The sequence below is a fragment of the Macrobrachium nipponense genome, chromosome 23 (genome assembly GCF_015104395.2).
Source record: "Macrobrachium nipponense isolate FS-2020 chromosome 23, ASM1510439v2, whole genome shotgun sequence".
Taxonomy (NCBI): domain Eukaryota; kingdom Metazoa; phylum Arthropoda; class Malacostraca; order Decapoda; family Palaemonidae; genus Macrobrachium; species Macrobrachium nipponense.
In genome coordinates, this window is record NC_061090.1 from 15,782,258 (window position 1) to 15,797,609 (window position 15,352).

General features: G+C 37.0%; 1 protein-coding gene across 1 annotated transcript in view; it reads left to right on the forward strand.

Moving 5' to 3' along the window:
• The window catches only part of LOC135198984 (small G protein signaling modulator 1-like), a 528,765-nt gene that overhangs the window by 66,806 nt on the left and 446,607 nt on the right, over nt 1-15,352 (forward strand). The window lies entirely within an intron of this gene.

Sequence of the window (15,352 nt, forward strand, 5' to 3'; positions counted from 1 at the left end):
AACCATCGCTTTAATCGTATATATATTATATATATATATATATATATATATACTATATATATATATATATATAGATATATATATATATAATATATATATATATATATATTATATATATATAAATTAAAAAGGAAAAGAAGCGGTGCTGTATCCATTGTCTGGTTTGTGTATTTATTATTCTATTGAATTATCATCGTCAATAATGGTTCTATTTGTTAGGCAAAGGTGGCGGGACTTCGCTGTGCGATAAGTCTTTCCAAAGCGGCCGTTACACTCGAGGCCCGTAATTGCTTCCGGGATATAACTCCTGCTCTAATGGCAATGCCGGTCGTTGCCTATCCAAGTTACTCCGCTCCCCTCCCCCCCTGTGCTTGCTGAGGCGCTCAAAGTCAAGGATTGCCTGTCGTCGGCTGGCCTTCACTTGCCGGCTTCTGGTATTTGAACGAACTGTGGCATTCTTGTTTTTTCTTTATTTTCTGCTAAAGAAAACTATTGTGAGGGCTTTGTCTGTTCGTCCGCACTTTTCCTTGTCCTCTCTTTTTCCCTCCGCCCTCAGATCTTGAAAACTACTGAGGATAGAGGGCTGCAAATTGGTGTGTTGATCATCCACACTCCAGTCATCAAACATACCAAATTGCAGCCCTCTAGCCTTAGTAGTTTTTATTTGGTTTAAGGTTAAAGTTAGCCATGATCGTGCGTCTGTATCTGGTCTTCAGAACGAGCGTGGGAATGCAGCATCACAAAGATACAGGATCTGAACGTACTTAGGATCCGAACGAGTCGTACTAGAGTAGTAGACTAAAGGAAACTAACGTTATAAGGTAATGCTTTTGCATTTTGTTCATAATCTTCTGAATCTTAGTTCCTCACTTTTGCGAAGAGAAGAACGAATACAATAAGATAATTTTTAATTTTTCCTTAGAGCTCATGCCCCCCCAACCCGGAAATTGCTGACGTCCCCCTAGGGGAGCGCGCCCCCAGGTTGAGAACCACCTGGTTTAGTATCTAGCTTTTGGTGTTTTTCTGTCGTATTGTATAGACTTTAGATTAACTGGGTGTTCTTGTTTACCGGTGGAGTTGTGAGGAAGATTGACCAGATTGCCAGTTATTTATTTTTTCCGATGTGGAATCATTCATTTACTAAGCGATGAAAGACACCTATTCTGTAGCCAGTCACATTCTAAATAATGGATGATTCCTTCCCTGAAGTAACTATGAATTCATAATCGAAATAAAGTATTATTATTATTATTATTTGTCAAATTGAATATATTATACAAGATGCAGTACAAATTGGATCTTAAGCATAATTGACAAAAGATGCTAAATGGCTCATTCTGGATTCCTCTCTCTCTCTCCTCTTCTTTTTGCAACGTATCGTCCTTAAACCCAGAAGGACATCGTCGGGCAGGTGTTATTATTATTATTATTATTATTATTATTATTATTATTATTATTATTATTATTATTATTATTATTATTATTATTCTAAACGGCGGTGATTTGTTTCCAAGAAACTCCTTCCTTGCGAATTACGTTTACCCTGGCATGTTTACCTTAGAGAACAGCGTGTAACATCACAAATGTAGTTATGCATCGTTTGGTTCCTTTTGTTAAGTCCTTGTTATTTGACTTCAGTGTCGAACGCTCAACTCAAGCCTTTTTATAATCTCCACCCTTCATGCATTGGATTGTCAGTAACAGGCGATGTGGTGCTATGGGATTATTTACCTCGCAAACTTTTCCCTTCTTCTAGAGAGCTCATTCATTCTCTCCACTTTGCCTGCGCTAATTAAAGCAATGGATGAGAAAACTTGGACGAACAAGGAGATGCCAGAAACCTGGCTATGGCTTAGCCAATTTTCCTGGAAACATTAGCGTCTCTTAATTATGACTTGGCTCTATATATTTTTTTTCCCCTGGACCTGTTTCTCCGTTAGCTTCTCCATTTGTTCATTCGTTTTTCTTCGTCATTGCGCTCGTCATGACAAGTCCTGACGCCAGATTAGAGGTCAATGATCCCGAAAAAGCAGAACGCTTACGTTGGTCAGGATGCGTCTACTCCCAGTTCCAGGGAAAGAATATCCAAGTTCGACTCACACACGCACATATCTCTTCTCTCTCTTTTTTTTTTATCTATATATATATATATATATATATATATATACCTACTCACACACATATCAATATATATATATATCACAGGAAACTGCCAATCTGGAATCAGAGGAGTGTATTTCTGGTGATTAGAAATTAATTTCTCGATGTAATGTGGTTTGCATCCCACAAGAAGCTATAGGTCCCATTGCTAGGTCATCAATTGGTTCCTAGCCACGTAAAAATATCTAATCCTTCGGGCCAGCCCTAGGAGAGCTGTTAATCAGCTCGGTGGTCTGGTTAAACTAAGATATAATTAATCACAAGAAAACAGCAGCCATGGAGAGATATAATCACAAGGAAGCAAGGGAGACGTCTCCTGTGATCTAGCAACGATTTATGAAGCGACTTGATAAAAGATGAACACACATAAAAAATAATAAAAAGACTCGTCCTAATGACCAACATACATTTAAAATTCACAAAAAACCTACAATTCTAAGACAATTACCAATTCAAGTGAAGGGAAGAAGACGAGTGACCAGAAGAAAAAGGAAAAGTCCCAGGTCAATACGGTCATGCCAGGTAAAGAGGGGTAGCGTTAGTTGTTTCATTCTGTAACTATTGTTTTAATGGAAAGCGATTCGAAGACAGCAAGATGTCAAGGGGAAGGAGCCCGTGTAATGATTTTAAGGTGTTTATATTCTATATTAAATTTACATTTCTTTGAATGTTCTCGACTTCGGATCACTTTTGACGAAAACAATAGTTCCAAAATTAAACAACCCCTCTTTACCTGGCATAACCATATTGACTTGGTCCCTTTCCTTCTTCTTCTTGTCTCTTGTCTTCTTCCCTCCACTTGAAATGGTAATTGTCTTAGCATTATAGTTTTTGTGTGTGTGTGTGAATTTAAAATGTATGTTGGTTATTAGGTTTGGTCTTTATATTATGATCTATGTGTGTCAGTATATATATATATATATATATATATATATATATAATATATATATATATATATAATATATTATTATAGATCTATCTAAAAAACGTGGCTGTAAATTACTGTTGTCCGGTGATTAGAACGTCAAGAAACTGCAGTCGATTGTCGTCTTCATCTATCTATCTATCTATCTATCTATTTTTTTATCTATCTATATATATATATATATATATATTATATATATATATATAATATTATATTATATATATATATATTATATATATATAATAATATTATATATATATAAAGAATCTTCTGGTCACTTTAGCAATAACCCGATCGTTTGAAATGCTGTAATCTCGTACTTGTTCCAAATGTTTGCCATATGTCTTATTGTGTCCACATTGCGAATGCACCTGAAGTTTCATTCAAGGCTTGGGAACACTGAAAGGCAAGTAGGGGGGGTGGGGGGGGGACGAGGACCAAGATTAAATCGCTTTTAGTGTGGCTAGCTAAACGTGTTGCCATGGTGATGCTTCTTGGAATGAACACAGTAGGTCGGGCTTGCATCCTCTTGAGCCCTTCCTCCACGTCTGTTCCCTCTCCCTTGTAAAAAAAAAAAAAGAACGGAGAGAGAGAGAGAGAGAGAGAGAGAGAGAGAGAGAGAGAGAGATTCTTAGATATGGTGCCCTATCTCGTCCTCTAATTTAATATCTTCTCCAAACAGAAGAGAACTAATGCAATAATCCAGTTGGGGCGCAGTCGCTTAACTCGTGATTTCTTGGCTTGCGAAGAGCAGGTCATCAATTGGAAATTTCAGGTCTCGATCGTATTTGCTTGCCCTGCCTTTAATACCGCTTTCGGAGGAGACTGTTTATATAAGGGGGTTTGCTTTGTAATTCTCTTCGGGATTTGAGTGTGTGTTCCTGGGACAATTGAAAATGTGTTCGGTTTGTGGGTCTTGATCAAGGACGTATATAATTTCATTTTTTAATATTGTCAGTACTGTTTTATAAACGTATAAACGTAGATAAGGAAGTAATTATTGTAGGTTTATTTTTTCGTTGTTAGAGAAGAACTTGTAAAAAATGCGCCCGAGTTTCTTCGGTGCAATAGAGTTCTCTGTACAGCGTATAATGCTCCATGAGGCGTGGCCCATGAAACTTTCAGCCATGGCCCGGTGGTGGCCTGTCGTATAGCGTTGCCAGACGCTCGGTCATGTCTAACTTTAACCTTAAACAAAATAATAGAAAAAATAGAGGCTAGAGGGCGGTAATTTGGTATATTGATGAGTGGAGGGTGGATGAACAACATATCCATTTGCAACCCTTATATCCTTAGTAGTTTTTAAGGCCTTTAGGGCGTCCAGAAAAAGCGCGGACGGACAAACACATAGATATCTCGATAGTTTTCTCTTACAGAAGTTTTCTTTTACAGAAAACTAAAAACGCAAATGACACAATAGCAAATGGGAAAAGATCGTAAGTGATGGAGAGATTTATGAAATGTGCAAACCACAATGATGTAGGTTTCCAGCCTTTGGTATCCTTTTCTGATTGGTTTCGGTTCGTTTCCCTTATATTTTATCATAAGTTTCTTTTAAAATAGTTTTACTCTGTGTTTCTGCACATTATCTGTGTGTAATAATAATAATAATAATAATAATAATGATAATAATAATAATAATAATACTTGGGAAGCAGACCCTCTCTCAAGCCGTAACTGTATTAAAACGTAATAATGGGCTACTGTTCAGCAGCGTTATACTCGTAGAGATAGCGGCTGGTAGAGATAGCGGCTTTTTCTGTGCTACTTAAAACAGGCTGGTAGAGCGCCTATGGAGGTCATTCTCAAATACAGGGTCAAGATGAGTGTATATATATCTATTACAATCTTCTAACAGGTAACAAGATTGTAATAGAAATATATACAACAGTCTTGAGCATGTATTTGAGAATGACCTCCATAGGCGCTCTACTAGCCTGTTTAACTAGCACTGAAAAAGCTGCTTTTCGAAAAATAAAGAAGAATCTCTACAAGCGTAACGCTGCTGAATTAGCCATTACTGTTAATAATAATAATAATAATAATAATAATAATAATAATAATAATAATAATAATATAATAATAATAATAATAATCATCATAATAATAATAATAATCATAATAATAATAATAATAATAATATTATTATTATTATTATTATTATTATTATTATTATTATTATTATTATTATTATTATATTATTATTATTCAGTCAGTACTGGATTCATCGTAGGGAATTACCTGTTTTCGGGAAAGGAACACTCAGTAGTCTGAGTACATAACGACTGTAACATTTGTTACCATAAACTGAAAATGAGCTGCCAATAATAATAATAAAAACTGATGAAATATATAAGATGTATAAAAATCATCAAACATAGACGGTGACAGTAATAATGTAAGTATTTTGGAATGAATGATAAAAACATGTGATATGTAATATCAAAGATAACATCGTGGAGTGATAGAATAACGCTGTAGGTGCATAAATAAGGACTAAAGACAGAAGATTCTATAAGGAAGAAGATTTTGGATCGACGTACGAAGCCATCAAAAGGAAAATGGAAAACAGGGCTGCTTAAGTGAGTCAGTAGCAGAGACCGGCATCGGGAAAGGGTGAGCATTACCTTTACATTAAAGGGATTCGTAAAATCAAAAGAAGCGAAGGAGGACCTTAAGCTGCGTAAAAGGAATGGGATCCTTGTAAATAATGTCTATGTCGCCGAACAGACCTTACAGACCTTACAGCTCGTTCGGGTTTCCCCAGGTCCCTCAGTGTGAGGCACCTCTAATGTCTACCAGAAAATTGCTAATGCATCTTCCGGTATATTGTGCATTTTTCAATCTTGGATGGTCTGGGATGCAGCTTAGATATTTGTCGAGCTTATTTTCAAATACATCTACGCTCACTCCTGGTATGTTCCTCAGATGAGCTGGCAACGCATTGAATAGACGCTGCATTGCCGAGAGTAGAGTGCCCTTTCGTTAACGTTTCCCAGACACGTCCAGAGAGATCACGTAGGGCTGGAACACCTCTATAGTGGGCCGTGGCTGGAATGACTTGGGCACGTTGTCAGGAGCAACGAAGGACTGGAGCTTGATGAAGGCTTGAGTTCTACCGCCAGTGGAGGAAATGTAAATGAAGATGCCGAAGGAGCCTTTGAAGATTATTGGATTTGATTATTGTTGGTGCTCGTGTCACAGAGACGCAAAGTCAGTCGCTGCGTTGTGTGAAAACTGCTTCTGACACCAGTGCGTATTCAAGTTGCAATCGTTATTTACCCAGACTTCTGAGTACTCTGCCTTTCCCGAAAACAGGTAGTTTCCCACGAGGAATCCAGTATTGACTAAACAATATAAAGGTATTAATGAAATATATTATTTCCTCAGCTACCCAAGAAATAGAAATAATGCCTGAGGAAATTATTATTGTTAAGAAATTCAGTCTCGTGAATACAAATTATTATTATTATTATTATTATTATTAACAGTAATAGCTACTTAAGCAGCTTTACGCTTGTAGAGATTCTGATTAATAATAATAATAATAATAATAATAATAATAATAATAATAATAATAATAATAATAATAATAGTTCAAATTTGAAAGCCTTTGCAATGGGCTGTCTCGTCTCGTCTAGATTCGCTTTATGCAACGGAAGCCCAACAGGATGCGCATGCCGTCTGCACTTCCCAATGCCGGATGATGCAGCCCTTACCCCCTCTGCAATCGAGATATGAATCTCAGACCCTTTGCGACCTATATTACTTGGCTGCAGTTTGCGTGGTTGCTCAAGAGGGCCAATCGTGCTTTCTGTACAGTAAATGGCACTCGTTATATGAATGGTATTCCGGGAAATGAAAATATCAAGCAGGTTTAGACCTAAAAGAGTGACTATACTAGCGCTTCCTAGTGGGTATTATATATATATATTATATATATATATATATATATATATATATATATATATATATATATATATATATATATATATATATACGTATATATACACACACACACACACACACACACACACGTATAACTGAATCACGAGAGTTTGGAACATGGTAAATGCATAGAAATAACAGGTATAAGCCACGAAGGAAATTGAAACACTGGAGTAGCTTAGCTGCAAGATCTTTCGACTCAACGTCCTTTACTTTAGCAGACTTAACTTCGTGGTTTATGCCTTTATATATACACACATATTGCATATATGTATTCCTGTATATGTATGTATATGTATAATCATATATACTATATGTATATATATTGTTTATATGATAGTATGTGTATTCATGTTTGTATATGTACTATATATGTTATATAGTATATATATATATTATATATATATATATATATATATATATATATATTATATATATATATAATAAAATTGACACATTGTTTCTGGTTTTCGGGATGCCAACCTTCGGTGCGTTGCTCCCCAGTTAAAGCAACAATGAGAAAAACCACTATTAAAAAAATAGAGAAGAACCTATATAAAATTTAATGCAGCTGATGCAGCAATAATTAATAATAATAATAATAATAATAATAATAATAATAATAATAATAATAATAAAATAATATATATTATTATATTATTATTATTATTATTATTATTATTATTATTATTATATTATTATTTTGTTAAAGATGATGGCAGCATCAGTGGAATTGATTTTATATATGGTCTTTTCAATTCTTCTTATTATTCTCTTCTCATCAGGGAGCATTCACAAGAAATACAAAGAGGATGAACGAGCCTTCGTAACATCATCGAAAGGAATGTCTCCCCCACGGACCCTGCGAAAAAGTAAAATTGATCATTTACTATAAAAGCAAGAAGACCAGTGGCCTGATTATGAAAAACAACCCAGCCCCTGTGATGCAGGACCCTCTCAAGAAAAACTACGTTGTCTACCAATACAAATGCCCTGTCCGGGAATGCCCGGCGCCTACATTGGTATGACACGATGCGATTTCCAAGAGGATATCCTGGCCACGCTCAGGAAGGCGCCATCCATAATCATGCAAAAAACGTCCACAATACCAGGATAAACTCGGAAGGACATTATTCCTAATATTGGTATTATCGATAAGGCAGCAGACCACCGTCGCCTCCGCCTCTTAGAGGCCCTACACACGGGAAGGAGAGACCCAGCCTTAACACCACTCAAGAGACTTCACTCCTCCCGACGGTGGCACGTAGGGCGCTGCCCGCCGGCACCATAGAGCCGATCGAACGGACCAATCAGGTGCCCCTGCCCAATACTATGCTCCCAGTCTCCAGCGTCCGCACGCGAAGAGCAGTGCGAGCTTCCACCTCTGCAAGACGGCTTGACTCAGGGACTTAATCCTCTGTTCAGCCAATGAAAACGCAGCGCCCATCAGACAGAGCACCTGGGACACAATAAATACCGCCGAACGACCCCATTCCAATCAGTTCACGCTCACCTTTCCTTGAAAATGAACCGATGATACGGTTGGAAACGTTGGAATTCCATTACTAAGATTTGTTAATCACTTTTGTCATCATAACAATAAATTAGTATTTTTAGAAAACATTTCTTTAACCAAAGATATGAACATCGGCCAGCTATTAGCAAATATCAGCCCTGATGAGAATGAGAATAAAAGAATTGAAAAGACCATATATAAAATCAATTCCACTGATGCTGCCATCATCTTTAACAAAACATGTTTAAGAGAGGGTCTCCTACCTTCATATTATTATTATTATTATTATTATTATTATTATTATTATTATTATTATTTAAATAATCCATTGCCTTTGTTATTATTTGCTGTCGGATAAGAAAAATCATTCTTTAATGAAAAGCTAAACAAAATATAAAAATTGAATTAAAACGTAAGTAAAGTTTCGTAAGTCAATCCAGAGATGCCGCCGTCAGAAAAGTTCTTCAGAAATGAAATGGCAAAGCTTCGCACACTGTTTATCAGGATCAATTAACTATACCATGTAAGGAGAGGCTCAACTCATTCATTTGCGGTTAATTCCCTGAATTATCTTCGGCGAAGGAGAGTCAGTCGGTTTGTCATACAGCAAGGCTTTTGTTGAGGTCACTTTCCCATAGACTAAACTTGTTGAGCTTCTCCCAATTTCGGCTCGAAGTCCAGGATTAGGGAGCGGGATTTACGGCTCACGGTTTACGGGATTTGAAGGCATATAGCCGCAGCAACACATGCAATTGATGCCTGCAATCGGGCTGCACCAGCTTGCAATCACAGGGCCGGTGCAGTCCTCAACTGGCACTCTGGTTAAGCGAAATAGTTTTGTTGGTGCTCTTGAAGGCATCAAATAACTCCAGAGTTTGCTTTTGTTTATAATACCGAAAATCTGACCAGCGCTGATTTAGGAAAAGAAGCTTGCGGAGCAAAGTTCACCCGTGGCGTCCTTATATTTTGAGATTGTCAATTCGCAGTGTCAGTCGTGGGCGACCTCAGGCGCGCTTATCCTTCGAGTAATTTAATGAACTCTCATTTTCTTGCCTGGTCAGGGCTGAATTCAGCCAGCTCCGCAGGCGACGGAGTGGGATTTTGCTCGCGCGAGAATGGACTGCATTGTCGGAGTAGGGTTTTGGAAAGCCCTTAATGAAGGGCGGGTAGCGGCCGAGGGTGGGGGTAGGTAGGGGGTCTCCTAAAGAACGAAGAACTGCTTTCCGTGGAAGTGACTTCACTAACTTTGCTGAAGGAGGGAACGCGATTAACCCGGCACGAGGGAGATGTCGTTGTGCCGCGCCATATTGGAGTCGGTGGGTTTCACGACCTGATTTGTGGCCGGCAGTTTCTTGCAAATAACGCCATGCAACCAACGCTCAGGGACTTGTTTATTGCTTCCAGCAGGGCTTTACCGAAACCCCATAACCTTCCAATTGTTATTTATGCCTTGGCTGGCTTCCACGAAGTCGGATTCGGGAATCTGATGAAGATTACTGCCCCTTTATATCGCGCGAAGTGTGACTTACTGATTCTCGCAGACAAAAACCAACCCTCATATGTCCGCTTGCTTGCACGCACACACCCACACGCGCACATACACACACACACATAGCTATATATATATATATATATATATAAATATATATATATATATATATATATATATATATATATATATATATAGTATGTATGTATGTGTGTTTTGTATGTACAGACGGCCAACAAGAATTGGCGTAGTTTCTTAATTCATTGTTCGTTATGGAAATATTGCCATATGCAGGTGCCAGAATATTTACTTAACAATAAATAAAATTTCCTTTTAAAGGTGCTATACTTGAAATAAATGACATTAGAACTGAGTAGACTTATTCAACATATTAAAGATGATTATTTTGCAAATTAAGGAAAACTATATACCGATGGGTCCTACGTCCACGATTTCTAATTTTATTTTCAACTCTAGCTTCGTGACAGCGTTCCGAAGATTTTGAAGTTGGCTTTGCTGCCGCTCGAGTCTTGACTCAACATATCGTACTGCACTGGTGGTGTTGTCATTTCGTCTCCTACAGCCGATAAATAATACATTAATGCTTTAACATTCTTCGAAAACGATGTTTAGTTAAAACTAATTTTGTCCTTTGATCAATAAAATAATTTGCATGACACGTTAGTGAGCCTAAATTGGACTTCTGATTTTCCCACATGATAAGCCTAGTCATTTTCAGCAGCATACTCTCTCGGATACGTAATATTAATGAATATTTAAATCGACAATGTATTATATGATATATATATATATATATATATATATATATATATATACTAATCTGCTTTATTTTGACTACTTCCCGTTATTCTTGTTTTATTAGCCATGTTCGCCTTTCTTCTTATCCTTTTAATAATTGCTTAACATAATTAACTCAGACCTAGCTATTCAAAGTCAAAAGCAATCATAAACAAAAAAATCAAACGAATATAATTCTTTCTTATTTTTTTATCGAATTCCTTGCGATATCATCCTGTTTCATTTGGACACCTTGGAAAGCTGTGGGAGTCAAAAACTGACGAATACATTAAGAAAGGCTTACTTTCCTTAAAGCTTCTTAGGTTGATCTTTATGTAGCTATTCATTTCTTTTTAAATAGAAATTAATTCAAATTAGTTCACATGTATAACTACTAGACCTACTAACATAAGCATATTATAAGTAGCTGAAAGAATAAGAAATAGGAAAGGTGTCGACGTCGTTTAAGTCTATTCATGTTTTTTTTTCTCTCTCTCTCAGAAAAACCTACTGTTTTAATCAAGGGTTGCTCTTTGACGGCTACAGGTGTAACACGAGGGTATGCACATATTTTGTGGAATGAAAGATAAAGTTTCTTTGAACAGAAAATATTTTACAAAATATGTATTTTAAGGCGTCCGTTGTCGGTGCGGGGAATTTTTAAAATAACCGTTATCATTAGTTGATGCTTCACGAGGTGGAGTTCGTAGTGAGAAGTCGGATCTAGTCGCCTGAGATGTAGAAGAGAGCGGAGCGGAGGTGGCTTAAAGGAGTGATGGAAGTATTAGGCCGAGTGTTAATAAAGTATCCCAATAAAATGTATTCTTTAGGATTTGAAGAAAAAAATGCATGCATCATATCATTGAAACCGTTCCCCTCCTATCCGTGGTATTCACTGGCCACCGATAAAAAAAAAAAAAAAAAAAAAGTAAGCCTAACTGAATCTCTCATCCATCAAAGATAAGTTTGCTTATTCATTAGACAACTATCAAAGACTTCAAGTGGTAGATTTAAAAATCTCTTCCTCTCCATCTAAAGTATTCATCAGACACCAGTCATAAGCGTAGAGCTAGTTATGATCCCTGGTTCAGCAATGTCGTGACGAGGCACTAGAATTCAAAGTTCACAAATGAATGTTGTTCAGCAACATTTTCACTACTGTATTGTCTTGCTCATGTGGTGCTTCGAGGTATGCCACCATTAGGCCCATGTTCTAAACTTTGCAGTTCTTTAAACAATTTTATTCATCTATGTATGATTCTCTCCGTTTATTAAGCTTTCCTGATATCTCTCCAACAGGAACTTGCACTGAATGCAGTGCAATAATTCTCTCCCTCATCGAAGGATGTTTCTTAGACCGATAAATGACACATTGACATTAGATACCCGTGCACATAAACATCAAAAGCAATAGAGTGAGGTCGCCTGGTTCACATTGTTAAGATATCGTATTAGTTCTTTTTGTTTTTAAATTTGATAGCATTTTGTGAGGTTCCAATGTTTTCTGTAAAATTTAACAAATGGAATAGTTCAACTACCTTCAACTTAATATTGAAATGATAATTTAAGGACTATGTTATGCGATACTACTAGTGATAGGTGTCGCCTATCTATTTGGTAATGGATATCTATGGGTTGTGATATGACGTTTTTTATCACTTCGTTTCGTTCACGTCAATTTGCTATATGGAAAATAGTTTTACACAACATAACATAATGTTCTTAAGATATCAGTGACTGTTTTTAACGTCATTACACATGATTTCTTCCATCTTTGAAAAGAAAAATAGATAATAAGGCATGAATCGTGCGTCAGGCAGAGGTGAACGAAAAATTATGAAACTCTGCACGAGTTTTTTGGCCGACAGTACATGAGAGAAATTCTATCCATATAAAATATAGATTATGTAAATACATTAAATATGTACATATACATATGTATATATCTACGTTATATGTATATATCTATATATACATATGTATAAAAGAGAGAGAGAGAGAGAGAGAGAGAGAGAGAGAGAGAGAGAGAGAGAGAGAGGCCCGGGGAGGAGAATACTCATCACTTACTTAAAAAAAAAAAACCCATAAAAGTACAGCCTGGCAATAAGACCCCATGTTCATTTAGGTCAAAAGATTGATGGGCTCTTTATATGTTGCTTTCCCGAAGATTAATGTTCCAGCGTAATTATACTATTTATTTTGTTCATTTCATCTTCCATCACATAACTTTCCTTTTTATCTCTTTCTTTCTTTTTCGTCATTATGATTTCCGTCTGTCTGTTTTAGTTTTCTGTAAGAGAAAACTATTGAGATGGCTTTTTGTTTGACCGTCAGCCCTCAGCTTTTAAAAACTACTGAGGCTAGAGGGCTGCAAATTGGTATGTTGATCATCCACTCTCCAGTCATCAAACAGACCAATTTGCAGCCCTTTAGCCTCAGTAGCTTTTATTTGATTTAAGGTTAAGTTAGTCATGATCGTGCGTCTGGCAACTATAGCGGCCATAACCGGTCTGTGTCTTGAGAGTTTCATGGGCCGCGGCTAAGAGATTCATGGACGGCGGCTTGAGAGTTTCATGGGACGTGACTGAGAGTTTCATACAGCATTATACGCTGTGCAGAAAACTCGATTACGCCGAAGAAACTTCGGCGCATTTTTTACTTGTTTTCTTGTCTTTTTCTTTTTCTTTTTGTCTTTCCTATTGATTCTAATTTTGTAGGATGGGTTTTATGGGAGAAAAGCCGTCGTAAAAAAGTCATTACAAATATTTTACTGCTTTTCTGTATAAGTAACATCAAGACTGTGAAACCAGGAATTTCACAAAATCCTTGAATTTTTCAGGGACTTGGTGAAATCACCAATTCACTTCGGAACATTTGACCCCTTACGGGCTAGTACTAAACACGGCGAAACAGTGATTAATCTACGCAGTTTCGCCGTGTTTAGCACTAGCCTTTGGGGATGAAATGTTCTTAAGCGAATTGGTTATTTCACGAATTCCCCCAAAATTTCAAGGATTTCATTAAATCCCTGATTTCACAGTCTTACTGTAACATATACAATAAACTGTGTCCATATAGAGATAGTATTTTCTGGATTGCAGTGCTTGGCTTCAAGCCTAAATTTCATATTCTATTCCATTCCTTACGCATATCCTGTAATGTGACGCTAGAATAATGAAGGACTGAACACAGGCTATAATTTGTTTCCATAGAGTTCCATTAATACTCAGATATGACAGTGAATCAATCAAGGAATTTGTTATTCTGACATTTGGGTCCAATTTCATATTCATCAGCTTAGCTTACTAGGTCATTCATTTTCATTTTTGTGGGTGGCTCATTTGCATGAGTAGGAGGTCTCGGAGAAGTGACGGGACTGGGAAATGTCAGACAAGCCCCCCCCCCCCCCCCCCCCCCCCCCCCCCCCCCCCCCCTCCCCCCCCCCCCCCCCCCCCCCGCCTGCCTGCCCCTCCGAATGACATTTTACAATATAGACATTAGGTGGGAATCTTGCCTTTATGAGATTCTCTGTGTTGAATTTTATAAGTTGGTTACTGAATGACATTCCATTTAATTCCCAAAGGCGCCTGTCCACAGTAGGAAGCATTGTGTGCAAACAAAGTTTGCAAACTCTTTGCAAACAGTTTGCAAACTTTTTGCAAACAGTTTGCAAACTCTTTGCAAACAGTTTGCAAACTTTTTGCAAACAGTTTGCAAACTTTTTGCAAGCTGTTTGCAAACAATGTTTCCTGTCCAGACATAAGTTGTCGTCAGGATGCTTGTCGGTGCAGTAGCCTCTGTATAATTCTACTTGGCTATTTTAATGGGCTATTTTAATGCACTCGAGGAGAGATAAGAGAAGAAGAGGAGATGGGTAAGGAAGTTTTTACGAAAAGGAGCGTGCCATGATGACTTGCTTCTGGCTGAATTGAAAATAGATACACACATATATATATATGTATACTTACATATATAGATATATACATATATGCATGTATTCATATATATATAAACATATACATACATTACGCATGTGTATATATACATACAATCCACACAGAAACACTAAATGTTTTCCATTCTGGATGGGCAACAGATATGAGGTAAAAGGTTTTTGCAAACAGTGTTTCCTAGTGTGGACAGGCCTTAAGAAACCTAGGCACAAAGTCTTGAAATAATCTAATCAATGCTATGTAGCCATCCTTATGAGACTTTAGGAAAAGTTTTCAGTAAGAAATTCTAGACATAGAATCTTGAATTTCATCAAATGATATGTAGCAATCCTTATGAGACGTTAGGGAAAGAGTTTTCAGTAAGAGATTCTAGACATAGAATCTTGAATCTCATCGAATGATATGTAGCAATCCTTATGAGACGTTAGGGAAAGAGTTTTCAGTAAGAGATTCTAGACATAGAATCTTGAATCTCATCGAATGCTATGTAGCAATCCTTATGAGACTTTAGGAAAAGTTTTCAGTAAGAGATTCTAGACATAGAATCTTGAATCTCATCGAAT